Consider the following 19,342-nt stretch of genomic DNA (forward strand, 5'->3'; position numbering starts at 1 on the left):
GGCAGGGAATGTTTGCAGACTGAACGCCCATGAGATGTATACTCGCCCGAAGCTTACCACAAAATGAATTCCAGAGATGCAGGATTGCGACTTCCGGACTCGGTTAAACACACAGCAGATCCGTCGCGGCTTATGGATACAGTAAATAAAAGTTTCCATGTGTCTTTCTTCGGATATTCGCAAGAGAGCTCGCGTTTCTATTTATTAACGTATTCTCGTCAAATCCTACACAATTGTACATTCATTTATTCAATGTTTGCATTAAGCTCTATTTGCAATTTTATCGCCTACTAATTATGCTTAATACACGCATACATTTTGTAAGTCACAATGGATGTAATTAGCTTTAGTATGATTACACGTGTTCCATTTACGAGAACATTATCACAGATTAATTTGAAGTATTCGTTTGCAATTAACACATTATAAACTATAACAGAGAATAAATACATTGTATCGTGCTAATGATGCGATTACGAGGAGTGTCATTCGATAACGGCCATTATTGTAACGACCATCTGCGAATAATTTCAATTAACAGCTGCCAGCAAACGTTCACCGCTCATGAGAATACTATTTGTCAAATTTCCGATATATCCTTGGTATATCGAAGCGGATATCTACTCATGGATGAAATCCCTTCATAACCAGTTTCCGTGACGGGTTAGAGATGCGTTTGTGTCACATCAAACATAAAGTTTAACGTATCTGTATACACATATGCCTCTATGACATTGCAAATAATACAGAAGATACATAGATAACAGTTTAACGTCAAGATTGGTTAATAAAACTGGGTCATAATAAATAACATTTAATAGCAGCATCGAAAACGATGATAAATCAAATAAAGGAGAGAAGAAAGTAATCAAACATTTCATTGTGCAGATCGAAGAAGTTGCAATCCGATTGTGGACACATGAAAAAGAAGATTATTAAAATATGATATTTTGAAGACGAACTCTCTCTCTCTCTCTCTCTCTCTCTCTCTCTCTCTTTCTCTCATTGAATTTTCCGTAAATACATAGTTACAAAAAATGCAAATTTATTTTTACATACACGTATGATTAAGATAATAAAAATATGTTTATGACAGGTGTATGTTTCAAACATATTTACTACTATGTATTTATTTGATTATAAATTCATAAAAATAACGACATATGTTTTAATCAAAATAGTAGCAAAATAGTAGGTTAAATGAAGATTTAATATATCCGATAAAAGTGTCTACCTTAGTAAATGATTTTAGCGCAGACACTCGAGTATTAATGTCTATACAGCTTCTGTTATATGTCACTCTTAAATAAGTTTTCATTAATTTCTAGGCCTGTATCATTAAATCTACAAGTACCTAACCTGACAGCTGATATAAGCAGATAATAAGAGATTTCAAATATTTCATGTAATCTTCTCTGTAAATGAATATTATTCAAAAATGCAACACATCACAATAATTTTATTATATAAGCTTTTAGAATATGTATATAAATCCTAAAAGCTTATATAATCAAATTATTGCGATATTTTTAGGATATACATAACTTGAAGAACGTAATCAATGTGAAAGTACAATATAGAACAGAGCGATGAGAATTTATTGATTTTCATGTATATTCCCTGAAATAATGCTCTATCAGCATAACGCATGCTTCTCAACGTTATCGTTGATCGCATTTATCTGATGCGCTTTAACCATGCATCAGATAAAATTTCTAAGCTAGAAAAGCGAAAGAGACTCGTGAGCTGAATCAACGTTATTTGCATTTGGATTTCCCTCATTCCGCATTAGTTTGTTTCAATTTTAATAGCAAAGCTGGTGAAATTTTCATTTTTAAATACGGAACGCTGCGTTTTTAATTTCCAACATTGTCGGGTGATAAATTTTGCAGTAATAAAACTTTCGCGCGGAAAAAATTCTACTCGCACTTTGTCATTATTATCACACGTAAATCTTGTAACAATAACACACTTCTTAATCGTCTTTCCTATAAGTCACTTTTAATCCTCCCGTTACGAGCATCGTTAAGTTATGGCATTAATATAACTAATGTAACTTATTTGAAAATTATAATTACCGAAATATCAACCTCCTACTGGCATATATGATTTATCAGCAAGATTATTTCGAGTAGAAAAATCTCTGACGTGTTAAATCTACACGTGGAAAATTATTGGTTTATAATGACATATTAATCAATTAAAGAAATCTAGAGTTTCCCAGTTTAAAACGTGAAATATTATATCAATATCGTATTTAATACAATGAGTTATTCCATTATTTTAAAATACAGAGAGGAGGAGGGGAGTTTGCTCATCAATGCATATTTATACTGCTCGCGCAGCTTGAAAGTAAATCATAGCAATATCGTTACAATCGTATTAATATCGCGAGCGCGCGGCCGCGAATATAAATCGCGCACGGCATGGTTCGAACAAAGTGGGAAATCGCTTAAGCCGGTAAACGCATCGATCCTTTCCAGTCGATTGACGTTCAACAGCGATATCCTCTTTCCCGTCGACAAAAGAGACCCCATTGTTGGACGGTACTCGAGATGGGTAGCTCGAAATCAGCCACGGATATCGAATGAGAAGCGGCTCCTTCGCGCGTTCAGCACATTCGGTGATCCACCTCCTCCCCTTTTACAACCTTCCTCTCCATCCCGTTGTCATCCCAATCGCCTAAACCCCGCGAGGCGTTGCGCTCGATCAAACGCGTCACGTTTCATACTACATCCCCGAAGCCCGCATCCCGGATGTGCAGAATTCTATTTGCAAGTCTCTTCGCCGTAGGCATCTCGCCTGCGGGAATCTTGACTTGTCTTCGTTCACGGAAATTGAAGAAATAGGCGTGCGCGAAGTAAGTAAAAGTCAAATACTATGTAGAGAAGGCGCACACCAAGCTTTAGGGAATGACGTTACATTGCAAAAAGAATCGACACCCAAGTTGCTATTTTGTTTATGACGAGCTTTTCATAAATTGCGATCAATTGTAACATGAGATTTTCGAAAACGTGAAATATATTCGAGATGATGGAGATAGATAAATTCGTCAAAAGATTTAAATAGAATAAATTATTTTGAAAGTTTAAATATGTATTAAAAAAGTTAATATATAAAAGCAAAAATATAATCTCTGTAAGCGAACAAATATAATCTATTTCTTAAAGTTTAAAAAAAAAGTACGTGTTATAATGGAAGTTATTGATCCGCAATATCCAAGCTTTCATTTCATCCCCTTTACGTACCGCAATACAATCCAAGAAAAACATCTTAAAACTTGCAAGGCTATCAGAAAATACAGAATGAGATCTAGAATCTAATTTAGTTTCCGAGCGTAATTATATTATTAAAGAAAAACTTCTGCCAAGGGCAGCATTGCAAAATATCTGTTTCAGCATCTCGCAGAGAAAGATAAATGAAAGTTTTGTGAAGCTAATTGCGGCTTCTGTGTGAACATCCTTCTTGCCTTTCAAGAATCGTTTGTCTTACGATTATGTTACAACATCCAACGTTAACGCATTCTTTACAAATAGCTTTGTTTTCTCTTGTATTTAATTTGATTAATATATACTGTCAACGATCTCAAGAAATTGTTATTAATCTCAATAATAAATTTTTTTTTCACTTTTCAATTATTGTAGAATTTAATAACATGACAATCCATCACAAATCCGTGACATTTTGTAAGCTCTGATAATATGATACTCGCGCAACATTCAAAAGTAATCCCGATCTCAGAAATTGTAAAGCGGAAAAATTGGATGCCTCGCGATATCCCTTGTAAGTTACGCTACATTTGGCACCCTTGGAGAATGGCCTCGAATCTAAGGAATCCAGATACCTGGGGATTCTCCGTCATAAGCGATGGATAAGGACGCTTTTCTTGTACGAGGAAAAATCGGGGATCGGGGTATCGGGGAAGATAGATCCACATTTTTAAAGAGAACGATACGGATAGAAGAATGACTGGGGAATAGTGCGAACGGCATAATAAAAATGCACGAGCCACGTGAACTCGAATCCCGAATGATTATCTGTCATTACAAAGGTCGCGTCTTACAAAGTTTCTAGACGAAAATATACTCGGCCAAGTATTACCGGTAAAATCAAACAACAAAAGGTAAAGGCAGCCAACTCCTGCTGAGAATTTATACGAGGAAAGTTGAAATTACTTGGAAGGTAACAGCAGCGCAAAGTCATATCCATTGTAGTATGTTATATCCCAAATTGAATTCTACGCTTGCAGTTGGATAACGTAGGAATAGCTATACCCACAAATTTAACCTAATGTCCAGTTTTAGCAATAACGAATAATTCATCTCTAGTGCAATTGTAAAGAGAGAGAGAGAGAGAGAGAGAGAGAGAGAGAGAGAGAGAGAGACAAAGAGAGAAAGAGAGAAAGAAAAGAAAAGAAGGGCAGTTTTATTACATTATTTATAATATAAATATAATTATAATATTATTTATAATCTAAATTTAATTACAATATAAATCACCTAACAAAAAGATACATACAATAATTAATCAAACTTCAAAATGTAATAATTGATCGTTTCGTTTAAGTGCACACAAAATCCTGTATTCAAAGTTAAAAAAATAGATAAATTATATTCCTTTCCGATTATGATTTGTTTTTATCTAGAAAATTGTACACTCAAGTGTACAAGTACGAAGACGAATGAAATGCATTAAGTAGTAGTTGTTTTCTCGTTGACTAGAGTTATTCAACTAATGAGACGTATTTCGCGACGAAAAATCGAGCACAAGTTTTCGCTTAATGAATAATCGTAAGCGTTACATTTTTCAAAATATAGTCATACATCATACTGTATTACTTTGTTTATTGTTATGCGAAACTCAGTCTCCACGGAGAGAGAAAAATAGGAGCGCGGTTTCAATTAGTGCGGCTCATGGGAATATAAGGCTGCAAGCTCGCATCCCCACAGAGTGTCGTAAAGATCCGTATAATGGCCCGATGGGGTGCGGACTTTCGGCCTTGGGAGTAAAGGGAGATACCCGTGATAAAGTGTTTCTCACTTCTCCTCGTGGGATAGGGTGTTACGTGTACACGCACGTTGCACGAGCACGCGCGAAAGGTACAAGGGTTTTCGCACGCGGGCGTGAGCGGAATATATATATATATATATATATATATATATATTTATACGAAAAGGTCGGAGTTAACCCGCGAATTATTGTCTCGTTTACTATCGTATTTAATTTCGTGGGATCTTCGTGAGTCTATATATAAAACGCGGCCTCGGCAGCACGTAACGGTTACGTCAAAGCTCCGTTTGCTGACCGGAATAGAAAGAACAAATGTTGTTCAAACACGAAGGCTATGCTTCAGTTATACTAACTTCAGTATTATCTAGCCGGTTTTATCATTGCCGGTTAACTTTAACTCTAGCTTAATTAATTACAGATTTTTTCAAGCGTATACAGATTTCCGAGTTAAATCCGTTTATTGTCGGCGCATCTCTTGTGCGTCTTAATTTTCAGCGAGATAATCGCGGCAAAAATGCAAAAAAAGAGAAATGTATGAGAATTTCGCCCGTTTTTTATAATGGATTCGTGAAGCATAAATATGTAATGGAAGAAATGAATAATCCGAGATACGAAAGAGAGATAGATAGATAAGAGAGAGAGGCGGGGAGGGGGGGGAGAGGAGTCGCAAGGCTGCAATCGTTTAAATATTTACAAAGGTTCTGGCATGCGAGATATGCGTGAATCAAAGAACTTGCACGCTCCATTTATCGGCTGCTTTCCAAAGGAAGTGATTGAAATTCAATCCTAACGAGACACGTTTGACGAGACACCCGCTTTGATAACATCACGACGCTCGGAAACGAAAGCTGCCAAAATGTAGAAGCATTTGCCAACGACGACTGTTGGGATCCCGCATAGAAAGTTGTACGGAAAGCGCGATATACGTCGACATGGAGATTCCATATATGTGCGTGTCATAAAATCCCAAGTGAGCAGGCTGTACGACGGCAGCTTTGTATCTCGATATGGCGCTGGTGACACTGGGATGCCCTAGTGGGACCCGAGAGAAAGAATAGAACGTTCTTGATACACGACGGTTTCCAGAGTTTTCTTAGCTTTTGTATTCATATCAGATTTTAACGTCTAACAATCTGTTGAGTGCTCTAAATCTTATAAAGATACATTTAAGATTAAGATTTATATTAGAAAAACTAATTTGAGTCTACTAATAACTTTTTAAAAGCCCTTTTCAATTAAAAAATAACAAAATTAATTTACATTTTTCGACATCTTGATATCATTCCATTATTTCGTGGTTTAAAACGTAAAATTATTTTGCAATGATTTTAGCTTAAAAAAAATTCATATTTATTACTTATCATACAAGAGAGCAGTCTCTCATTTCCATATTTGAAGAAGGTCATTATTTAAAAAAATGTAAATAAGAATTCGAAATACACTCTAAAACTCATCATACATTATAATATTTCACAAAGAATTCATTAGAACTTGACAGATTTGTAATTGCAGACTTCATCCGGAAATATTAAAACATTTATATAGGATAAGACGTTTTATACATAAAGAGCGATGCATTTTTAAGAACGACATTTCTTTCTTCAGCATCGGGATTCTGCGACCTATTGAAAATCTTACAATTTACATAATTTACACAAGTTTGCTCACGTATTTTTAAATTTTCATGGAATGAAATTATATTACACCGTTTCATCATGAATAATTAAACATTTTACTTGAGGGTGCAATGATTGTCTAAAATCACCTCAGTCTGAAGTAACGCAAAGTATTAATTCGACAATCTTGCGCATGTTCTTACGAGCGTCGCGTCGGTCGCGCAAGTTTCATATATACACCTCGTAAAATTTCGCGTACAACAGTTGACAACGATAACATGACAGCTTTGTGTCCCGAGGCAGTGCTCAGATCGTCTCAGAGACATAACGCGCCTACTATTTCAGTTCCGTGAGTTCTCTTCTCCCTGCTCTCCCGCTGGTAATTCGTATATTGCAGTTACGATTGTACTCCTCCGGATTTATGTTACCGTGGGATTTGCGTCGCAGAAGGGAAATTCCACGCAAACAATCCCAGTTTTTCAGTTTATTACCGTTGTTTCGCCGTACTGTGTAATTTTACGTATATCCAATAGCGCAGTTTGCGCGGTTGTTTCCACTTGAAAGTGTCTGACCTATAATGTCAGTTACTACTGCATGAAATTTTGGTCAACTCGAAGGACTTAGTAGTTTGACAAATGTTCTGGCCTAATTTAAAACGCATTAAATTTTGCTTAGCATCAAGTTATATCCATTAAAATGCATTCAGAATTGCTTTAAATTATTATTTAATATTAAATTGCACATATATAATTATATTTTTCATATAAATAAATACATTTATAATTATACAAATAAAAAACGCAAATTCTCTCTATATAAGTTTGTAGAATAATTGCAATAGCCATCAGTTGATTGCTAGAGCATTCCAATTAGCCAGTTTTTAATTATTGTTAACAACTGCAAAGAGCCTCGCGTTTGCAATTACATTTTTTGTGCACACATTTCTCTTTATTAATTAAAAAAAATAATATCAAGCGGTGCAGGAAACAAAAATGTACACAGGTATAAATAAAATCGACGTGCGTCGATGTATTACGTGCGTGCATTCGAAACAGGAAAAAAAAATAACAACGGAAGGACATGGATCAATTTTTGATACTTCCAATCAAACAAATTATCTTAATAATTATTCCGAAAACACAGAGCAATTAATTATCACAATTATCACGGAATGCGTCCGAGAAAAGAGCGCGCGACAAAGAGTCGAGAGAAAAATGACGTCGCCGTGAACAACTGTAATTCAACGTCACTACATCCTAATTTTTGCACCGTATACGAACGCAATGGCGAGAGCCTTGGCCGCAGAACCGGACGCGATCGTGGCTTGAAAGCGTTGGAAGGGGATGATGGATTGTGTTTACCTGTAATGAGTAAACATCCTCGCGCGCTCTGCCATCACTCGTGGTGAGTGTCGGGGAGGAGAATGGTTCGTGACGGTGAGCCGGCTCGCTAACAAGCATCCTCGTTTGCATCCTATTTCTATACCTTTCGCAAACTCTACCTGCACTCGCGTTACCATCAGCACCAACGGAGTTAGTAGTCATTGAATTCGCGCGTTCATGGAAGTGCACCAGCGAGGAATACGCGACTGTGCAAGCGAGTAGCAAGACATATGAGAACACATATACTACTATTAGTAGGATATTAGTAGCGACGTAAAGTCACACACATGTTGAATAAGCAACGTGACACTCGTGTGTGAGATTTGATAAAGATACGTTGATCTACGATTTATTCAAGCATAGCTTTCATTCAATTTTCACGCGACACAACATTTATCCTCTCTCGTGCAATTGCTTTTCTAAAAAAATCATCGGGAACAATGCATTTTTGAGAAAGAAGTTGTCTTTGAAAAAGTACGATCCTTTAATATTATTCGCGATTCGCTTTATGTCTGTTTTCAGATTATGGTGACGAAAGAAAAAGCGACGAATTCATATGCGTTAATCCAGTTGGTTTGTAACACGCGACCTATTTTCTATCCCGCGGCACATTATATCCCACGACCTTACAGCTGACACCGGCGCGTGTAAATGCTTATTTCACGCATTTGTGTATACAACCGACGAAGTAGATTTGCGTCGGGATTATCTGTGAGCTTAACTACTGCTATTTTCAGAGACAATAGAGAAGGAGCTAGATGATGCCAGAAGCGTAGCGGAGCTTTATGCATCCAGATGCATCAGTAATGCCGGTCGAAATTCGGCTGCTGATATTCTCATCTCCAGGCGGTATATGGTAATTATCGTATTGTGCAAATAATACCGCCGTTATGTATTCAAATTGAAACATCGTCCGAATGTAATTAAACCGGACTACTACTGTTGAGAAACGGACGAGGCGTTCGCTATTGCAGATAGCGTATAAAGCCTGGAATAGAGATCGGCTCCCCGTTCATACATCTCATCACGTCACGTTACATTCGTAATTGATAACTGACATTTCGGTAATTGCATTATCGGTAAAACACCCTCGGCACGTCTAAGCGACCTGAGATTATGGCGCACTGCGTCATATTATTTATGATTAGCTATTTATTTGTGTCTCGCTGCATCTGCATGATTAATTGTTGATTCAAACGAATTGGCCGGTTTTGATGTGCCCCAGGCGTAACACACTACGCTCTCCACATGCAATATTAATATTATTTAGTTTTCCGCCTACGGCGTTAGCGACAATTCGGTCGCACGTTAAAGCTCATTGTATTATATAATTATACTCTGATTTTATAAAAAGAAAACACAAATGTTTTATTACATATATTTTAGTATATAATTATTTAGTAATTTCTGTATTTATAAATGTTATGAAATATTGTTATCACATTAATGGAAATAAATGTTATATGCTTAATGAGAGAGAAATTTGAGATAATTATTATTATTATTTTATCCCAATATCTGTGGTTACTGTCTTCGGAAAATATCTGAATAAGCATGAATAAGCATTATACTCCGTAGGAAATCGCGTAATGAAATTTAATAACAATTTGTCATCGTCTAATTAGCACGCGTCTTAATTAATAACAAAAAACGGTCAAAGACGATGTACAATTTCAACGAGCTATTATCGGCAAATTTCGCATCGAGTATTATACGGTCAGTTTCGATCCTATATCAAAAAGAGAGGAAGATAACTCTCGTTATCGGTTGTCCGAAACTGTCATCGGACTGGACGAACTCACATAATTATCGATATCTTCAGACAATGGTGCTCGTTAGCCGCTGAGAAACTACTGCTCGAGACAGATCCGTTTATCGAAGACACCACTAGCCTTTGGGGGAAACCAATATTACTTGGTTGCTAGACGCTGTCCAAGTTTCTAACTGTTTAGCAAGCAAGCGCTCGTCTGTTGTTTGTCTATTTTTCTAATTCTTTTTTCTATCTTTTTTCTCTAAAAGATGATGCGTAAAACATTTTTAGTCTTTTAAAATATAAAATTAATAAATAATTTGTAAGTTAAAGCAACAAAAGATTTGTCCTGTAAAATATAATTTAATATAATTGAGATTCTATATGTATATTATGTCGAAATTAAAAATAACATTTTCATAGTAACGGTACACAAAATTCATGAGAATGAAAATTTTAATGTTGCACGACAAATCTTTACTTTAACTCATACATTACTTTTGTATTTTAAAAAGTTAAAATATTGTGTAATGTCAAATTTATTATAAATCTCGAAATATTTTAGATGTATTAATTTTTTATATAAGAGATTGTTCCCTTTAAATTCCTAATTCGTTGGGTATGTAAAAATTTTCGCTGATAAATTATAATACGTTTTTCATTAATCAAATTGAATAAAAAAGCTCGACAAATTCTTAAAAGTTCTTTCGTTTCCAAGAATATTTTATGATGTGGAATCCGGTTTTTCTAAAATCTTAAGATCAAGAGATTTCTTGCATAATATCATGAAATCCTCGTAAGATCTAGATTCTTTTGAAAAGCATTTTCTCTGTGCAATGTAAATATATGATGTTGGGTACTCGAAATTGTGTATAACGTATACGTTGTAAACTTATATTAGTATACAGTTGTAGACGGATATACGAAATTGTATACATTATATATATATATAAGGCTTCATTCCAGGTATTGATATTTCAATATTTTCAAAATTAAGGATAACACAATCCCGATCTCAAGATTAATTTGGGATTCTCTAAAAAGAAAAAATAACTTTGTAAATGCATAATTTGTTAAAAATAATTATTTTTAATAAATAATCTATTATTTATTAAAAATTGTTTAACATAAACGTATAAATATAATCACACAAAGTTACATTACATCACAACTTACCAATTCCGATCCCGATGTGAATCTCAGGATTACAGAAATGTAATCCCAATCCCGAGGCACGCTTAAAATCAGTCAGGATCCCGAGGTTTCGGAATATCCCGAAATATCAGGATTGGAAGTCCTAGTTACATAATTTATATTAAAATTTTAATCCATCTGACAAATTTCTGACATAAACCGACGTATGCCATATGAAATTTAACATATTTTGTTTCGGTTAACAAAGATAGATATGTAACACTAGCAGAAGAACTACTACGCTAGGCTCAAGATTTAAGTGCAGAGATTTGTAACTCGGAAGAAAAAGCTGCGAATGCCAGTGTACACGTCGTCCATTACCACTGCGAATCGCCACCGCTTCGCATCCATCTCGCTCTCGGCCGCAATATGGCCGCGAATTAATTGGTCTTGCCCCATGATTAGTAGGTCCCACGGAATTACCGCGATGCCTCGCTATGATTAATATCTCGGTGTTGCCAACTTTCGCACGAAAGATTAATAACGGCGAAAACGGTGGAACGGGCGACGCGGACTCGAGGATAGGGAAAAGGGGAGAAGGGGACGAACTCGTACTCGGAGAGTTTTAATACAGCGGCGATGGTTTGTCACCGCAAAATTTCGCCGTCCGAATCCCCATATTTCCTTGCCTCTCTATTGCGTTTGCAGTCGGTTCCGACCATGCCTGTCACACACAGATATATAATTCTTTTTTCAAAAGTTCCTTCCACACGCGTTTGAAAGCGAAACCAACGACAGATTTTGATCGGGTTTTGATGTCTATGGTTGCCCATAAATATGACGACTGACGATAAATCGGAATCCTTTCGAAATCGCAATATTCTCGCACTATAATCCGAATGATGATGAATCCTGTATATACCTACTTTTATATTGCGGACGAGAGAAATATATCTAGCGAATATAAACCTTGATATGATCTCTATAAAATTCATGTGACTATATTATTTCCGATTTGTTTGTTAAATACAACAAATACGGAAAAATTTATAGTAAATGTGAATAAAATATAAAATGTTGAGAATATGAGATTTAAAGAAAAGGTTATATATTGAGTTATTATAACTCACTGAAAATTCGTGACTTCCAACGCTTTTACGACCTCGTTAAACATCCTTGCAATTTTTAATAACCGTCATTAAAAATATAAAGTTAAAGTTAAGCTAAACGACTTCCAACCTATAAATTAAAGCCCACTTGATTCTCTCCGGAAAAAGTGTAAATGAAAAAATTTTCCAACGCTTTTCATGAATCTACGAATAATTTTGCATTTTTTTTTAAATATACTTATTAGAACATATTACGTAAAGTAGAATTATAGACAGAATATTATCAATTTGTCTTGACATTCTTATAAAAAATAAAAACTATTTTGGAGGATAATGTAACTTAATTATTGAGGTTGCATTTAACAATATTCCCCACGTGACAATTATTAAATGCTTTATCCTTTTCTAAAAAATACTCGAGCTTCTCTCACTTTAAAGTTTGATGAATGCCGGGAGAAGCTCATTTTAAAAATTGAAGCGCCCAATATCGATTCCCGATTAAATTTAAATATCCTTCGCTCACACTTTATAATCGCAAAATTATCGGATATTAATTTAAATATATAAATATTTTTCAACATTTTCTATTTACTTGTTATTTAAAATTAACTACATTAATAAATCATAATATCAGTTTAATTGTAAAACAAATCTTAAAACTGGTTCTTCAAAAATGTTAATAAAAGCTTTATAAATATATCAACACATGAATTTTTTATAAAATTTATATAGTTATTATTATATAGCTATCAAATATAAACTTTGTGCAATATTCACTTTGCACCTCAAGAAACAGTATTAATCATTTTCGTTAGAATTAACAACACGCATTACTCCAAATTCTACTGTCTTTCGAATCGCGAGGAACACCAAATCTACATTAAAATGTCCCTTAAAATTGAAATAGTGAGCGAGCTTTGAATTTATGTCGTCCAGCTCATTTCGGTCAAACGCGTAGATGAATGCACCCTACGAAAGCCGACAACCAGTGTTCAGACATACGTGAATTATTTCGCGTCGTTAACGTAACCGGTTCTCCCCAATGACATTTCGTAGAAGTGCGGTCAACGGTGCAAGCGGTAACGTTTAATTAACGTTTAATGCGTTATATCGTCGCAGAGAGTAACGACCGCGCGCGATATCCACGCAGCTAGAAACATAGCATTAATCATAAACATGAGGTTCGATGCGTAACACACGCATTACAGATACGTACTAGATTAACTCAACGCGCGAAATTCATTCGCATATTTGAATATGCACACGATCGGATTAATGCAGATGCAACAGAAGTTTATAAATTACGTTGAACCGACACCATGATAAATGCGTATGATTTATCGCCAATGTTTGTATACATATATATAATTCATATTTGTGTGCTGCTAATAAAGCTCTCATCGGACCATATTATAGCCAGAAATGAACTTGTAAGATATAAATGAAATAAACAGCTTTAAAATGAGAAAACATGTTATCTCCGGAAATTAATTAATTTTAGAATCTTTTAATATGTGTGCACACTGTTTATCGTAGTAACACTAGCACACGTTGTAGCAATTAATACGCTGCTAATAACAACATCTCTAAGGAGGCTCCAAGTGCTGAAGGTATTATTAGTTTCTTCTATTTTAGTACACCATCCATGTACCGAGTATAATCACAAGAATGTCACTAAATCAACGCCAGTACGAGAATTAATTCCTCGACAGAGAGAAAAATAAATAACGTCAGCAGCATCTGGTGACGGTAATCGATACTGGCATATCACGCAATCTGCTGCAGCAGATTAAAACAATTAAGTAAAAAAAAAAAAAAATTAGTTAAAATTAGTTAAAGATGTGAGCTATGTTTTGAAACTTGCTAAAATTTTATTGTATATACGAATGATGTAGAATATTTACACTGCAAATATCAATGTCGATAAAGATTTAAAACCTTTGCTTTTGTGCAATGAATTGTGTTAGCGAATCGATGAATACAGTTGCAGGATTTCGAAATATTATATTGTACACAGAAAATTTCGTGACTGTTATTCCATACCCGCGGACTGAAATTCTGATAGTATTATTCTGACAAAAAACATTTGATATTATTTTACTATTTTATTACATACTTACAACTCTTGAAAAATTTTATCGATAAATTTTTGTTATCTGTGTTAACTTGTTGTTTTCAGTGAGTCTGTTTTTTTCTCAATATTTATTATATTTATTTTATAAATGTATATGTTATATATTATATAATATTTATTTTACACACAGATATATATATATATATATATATGATTTTTATATGATCATAAATAATATCACTGTAGATTTTTCTTTATTCTATGTATACATACATATTTCAGATTTTAAAAACATCTGTATCAAGAAAGTATTTTAAATTTCGAGTTATAACTACTTCGTATTTAATAGCCTGTTTAATATATATATATATATATAGTTATATATATTATATAGTTAGCATTCCTATACATATATTATACATATATATATAGTTAGCATTCCTATTTAAACAGGCTATTAAATACGAAATAGTATTTATAACTTGATGTTTATATTACATTCCGACCTATATTAAAATGTCTAGACAAGAGATCAATCAGCTCGATACTAAGCATCACTGTCTCTAAAGGAAATCTATTAATTACCAACGATGGCTCATTAATAATTTCTTTACTCTGTCATCATTTCTATTCGATATCCATATCTCGATAAGACACGCCTTTTGTCCATATGTGGAAAATGTGTTAGATGCATTTTCCAGTTCGATAAAAGCAACGCCAAGAAACGCGGTCAACGACCGCGGCATTTTTCGCTGCATCTGCCTCGACATTTCCGATAGCTTGGTATTGTTCGGTAAAATTTCTTCTTAGTTCCCCGTTCGAACGTTCTTATTCGCAGGCGGTATTATTTATCGTTGATATTGTTTGCCGTTTGCATAATTCTAGCGTTTGTCTGGAGAAGCATGTTTCGCATATTGAGAGAGGAGGTAGCGGAACCTTGCGGAGAAGATCGATGCGGAGAGAAGAGACATTAGTTCTATAAAGTTAGATGTCTCTTCTCCGTTTAGCCCCACGGGGCAAGCCGGAAGATCAAAAGATTACAATATATCGATATCGTCATGGGAAGATCGGAAACACGGGCTCAAACGTACAGTCGCAGACACGTAATAAGACTCGCGACCGTCCCAAGTCGAAGTGAAACTTATACTTCGATTTCCCGCGAAAAGACCTCGTATTTTCCGTGCAGCTTGATTGCGACATTTTTAGAGATGGCTTCGAAAAAAATAAGCTACTTTATATAATTACAAAATTTCTTACATCGCAAATATATTTTTTTTTTCTGCAATATAAGAATTAGATAGGACTTTTTACTGTGAGCTTTGCTTTTTTTTTATACTGTAAACTATCTTGTTGCACTGCAATCCGATATAGTCTGAAAATTACGTTTCCACTCGACTTTCGATAAATTCGGTATACTTTCGGCACCGGCATTGCATATCCGAGTGTTAGTGTACCGATCGTTCGTAATACTGATTTTGCTGAGTCTGGTCGTTTTCTACGCAAATAAGAAATGATTACTTCCTCTCTCTCGTCTCTCCACAATGACTCATCCTCTTATTTATTCGTATCGCACACATCCCATAATAAAATTTAGTTCATGTAATCACAAATGCATAAATAAGTATACTCGTAATTATATTATTTGTAATAGTGTAGCAAAAATATATAAATTCAGTAATGCAACTTAAAATATAAATGCAAGTTTATAAGTATTAAAAAAGTATATTAATATACTAAAAAATTCACATACATTATTTATAATATACATATAATTATATTGTAATAATTTAAAGTTCTAGTTGTCTAAAAAGCATCTAAAAAATATTAGAGCATGAAAAATATCGCATCAGAAAACGTGATTTTCAACAAGAGAATTATTTATCACTAATAATACTTATTATGATGAAATAATGCTCGTATATGTATTATCCTTAAGCTATTATTATCTTAAGCTGCATTTCCCTAACGATTATATTATATTTCGACAAATTTCCGGTCCGTGGATCAATGTACTTGCACGAACATAATTATGTTATTAATTCAAGCGTAACGCAGGAAGGAACGGGCGGGAGGGCAGGAAGGGAATCACGAGAACACTAAATCCGACCAACAAACTGCGCGATCCCTTTGGCATCGACTTACCGGTCGATCTCTCGCTTCAACGCCCATGTAAACACGCGAAACTATTTCGGCAAAGACAAGCGTGCACCCGCGGAGTATATGCATCGCACTCACGCGACAAGTTCGAACGAACGTTAACGAACTTACGAAATTACGCGGATGGATCTGATGGTTGCATATTAAAAGCATGACGCTGTCGCCGGTTACCACGGTTACGAAACGTCACCGTGCGCCGATGTATGGAAATTGTTCGTCCTCGTTAAGCGCGTTGACTTATGAACGGAACTTAACGTCGTCGCGCGTAGGACTATGGCGGAATTTCGAAACGAAATTACTTCCCCGACTCGCCATAGCCGCGTTAAACTCGTACAACCGCGGCTTGAAATTCAAAGGCACGTAGCTCCGGAAACTTTCCCGACGAGAGATTTAGCGAACTGTGTAAAATCTAAGCGCAGTCGTATTTTACTTTGTCGATCGATATTGGAATTGTTTTTCTTATCGAAATTATTTTCTTTATTTACCAAACAATATTACGCGCAATCTGTATCTACCTCAAGATGTCGATACGATTAGGAAAGTTCCGAAAGAAAACTCCAGGGATTTCAAGCGGAGATGGAAACCAGTACAAACTCGGGTTTAATTACTTATGTTGTAGAGACGCGGAAAAATTTTCTGTGTTTCTCTAATTATTATTATATTGTTAAATATATTATTAAAATTATAATATAAAAATTATTTAATATATTATTAAAATTATTTTAGCACAAAAATAAACTTTCAGATTATTATCTGCAATCCTAACTTGGAAAATAGTTTCATACAGAAATACGAGAAGACGTAAAAATGTAACAAAAAAATAATGCTGCTGGAAATGCCGCAATACTTGAATGAAAGCTTTTGATCTTCCAAAAGTATGTACTATGTATTTCGTGATTAAACTTTCTCTCCAAACAATTTACGAACAAGTGCAACTTTATATAGCACTAATATCTTTTATTTATCTATGTCGAGGATAATTCTATTTTTTTTTTTTTTTATGTTTCCTTTTTGTTCTCCTATGTGGTCCAATTTCGTCGTGGTTGAATTATTCTCTCCGAATGAGAGGATGAAAGATGGCGGCAAATGCGTGATGGTCTCTTTCATTCTAGAGAATAAATAAAAAGCAAACAAATGGCTGCGTATTCGCCATATATATTGGCCATCGTTCTTCTTCTTTTACTCTTTCTCCCTCTGTCAGACGAGATGGAGTCCATTTTTGTTGCGCAATTTTCTTTGAGATTGGCGATACAAGCAAGGTATGGCGGTAAACCACAACGAAAAAAAATTCCTCCATTGCAAGGTTTATGATGTGTCGCTACCGAGCTCACGAAAAACAGAATGAACCTCATATACGTATGTAAAAAGTTCTCTTTCATCGTCACAAAAATTGCAAATACGTTTTGACTTACGTCTCTCAATTGAAACACATATTCCTAACAAATGCGTATATATATCATTGCAATCATAATTAACAACACATGTTCTGATATCGAAAAAAACCTGTTGTATCATGTATAATAGAAAAACAATGTATATAAATATTAAATATTATTAATCGCAAATTTTTGTGATTTTTTACGCTTTGTGTAAGATAAAGTAGTAAAATATAGTATTTTTTTAGCACAAGTAAGTAGACGAGACGAAAAATATATATTTAATCTCAACAAATATATAATAGAGGCTAATTCAGAGACTAATATTTATTAAAATAATATTTCAGTTTTAATTGAGCAATATGCTTAACGTCTTTTGCGGATGAGAGAGTTTACGGTTTCACTTTGCAGGATGCAAGCGTAATAATCAAGCATCTCGCGTTAATAGATGGAAAAGTGCCTCGGGTGGGATAATTCGCAAATTGCTTCTCCTTGTCAGCGAATATCGCGATTTAATTTTCTCGCGAGCGTGCTTTATCTTCAAGCTTTATTGCCTGGAGATGCTCGGCCGCGTACGTTTACGACAGACTAAAGCAACGGCATTCATAGAGGGTCGCGGTGTTTCGTCCGTGATTTTTCCGCGAGACTGCCTCATAAAATAGTCGATGGAGCGATCGGTCAAAGGGGAACAAACGAGCACAGAGTACACAGAGCGCATTCGCGGAATACAGAATAAAAATACAGTCCTTTGAATCGCGCCATCGCCCGATAATCGAAGGGAAAAGGTCAATGGCACTCGTTATCAGATAACCCGAAACTCCTCTCGATGTCCTGTTCGATGACAACCAGGAAATACGAGCGTTCGTGTAGCCATGAACGGTGATTTAAAAATCTGATCTCTCTTCCCGACAAGAGAGGGAGACAAAGAGAAAGAGAGAAAGAGAGAGAGAGAGAGAAAATGGCTGTGATTTCTCGCGTTCGTTGGATTGTGTTGAGTGCGAATTCCAGCGAAGTTGCGCGTCTCGATTAAGCGAAACGACCGTTTCGCTTGCGCATCGGCGATGAGTTCCAATAAAAATTCAACCGGCAAAGGTAACGATAGTGTACGAGTTGTAGTTATACGCGTAAAAGCTTCAAGAGCTGCGAAAAAATAGAATGCGAAATGGAAAAACAACCTTCCGCCACTGGTGAAGAGTTATTAGTCTAGTTACTAGATTCCTATTCGATGCTGATTGTATAGGGTTGCCAAAAGTTAAGGGAAGAGTCTTCAAATTTTTTTCGTATCATTGTGCTAATAATGTTTCACATGTGGAATATGTTTTATTTCACGTTCACTTCCTATGAACATATAATTTAATCAATCGTATATCTCACAAGAAATAATTTAATATCAAGCGTTTAATGGAAACTCAGAACATTGAATATAATAAATTCAATACGGTATTTCCCTTGCGATAATCAATCAAACGTTATCAAAAATAGAAAAATCTATCAAAACCACTTTGTACATCATCAATCGATGTTATCGTTTGATGAGAGCTAATTTAATTACAACCTGATGTATTTTCGCTGTATTTTCACGATGTTTATACAGCATCAAATATATTTAAAAACATTTTAAAGATATATTTTTCGACAATTCTCAAACTGATATTTTTTAGTAAAACTTTCTACTCAGCTTAATTAAAATAAGGTTTTATTTTTATATGTGTATATGAAAAAATTTTTATTAAT

General features: G+C 34.9%; 1 protein-coding gene across 8 annotated transcripts in view; it reads right to left on the bottom strand.

Annotated features, from left to right (window-relative positions):
* Positions 1-19,342, bottom strand: part of Pgant9 (polypeptide N-acetylgalactosaminyltransferase 9) — a 207,426-nt gene that overhangs the window by 25,133 nt on the left and 162,951 nt on the right. The window lies entirely within an intron of this gene.

This window comes from Anoplolepis gracilipes, chromosome 2, assembly GCF_047496725.1.
Source record: "Anoplolepis gracilipes chromosome 2, ASM4749672v1, whole genome shotgun sequence".
NCBI lineage: Eukaryota > Metazoa > Arthropoda > Insecta > Hymenoptera > Formicidae > Anoplolepis > Anoplolepis gracilipes.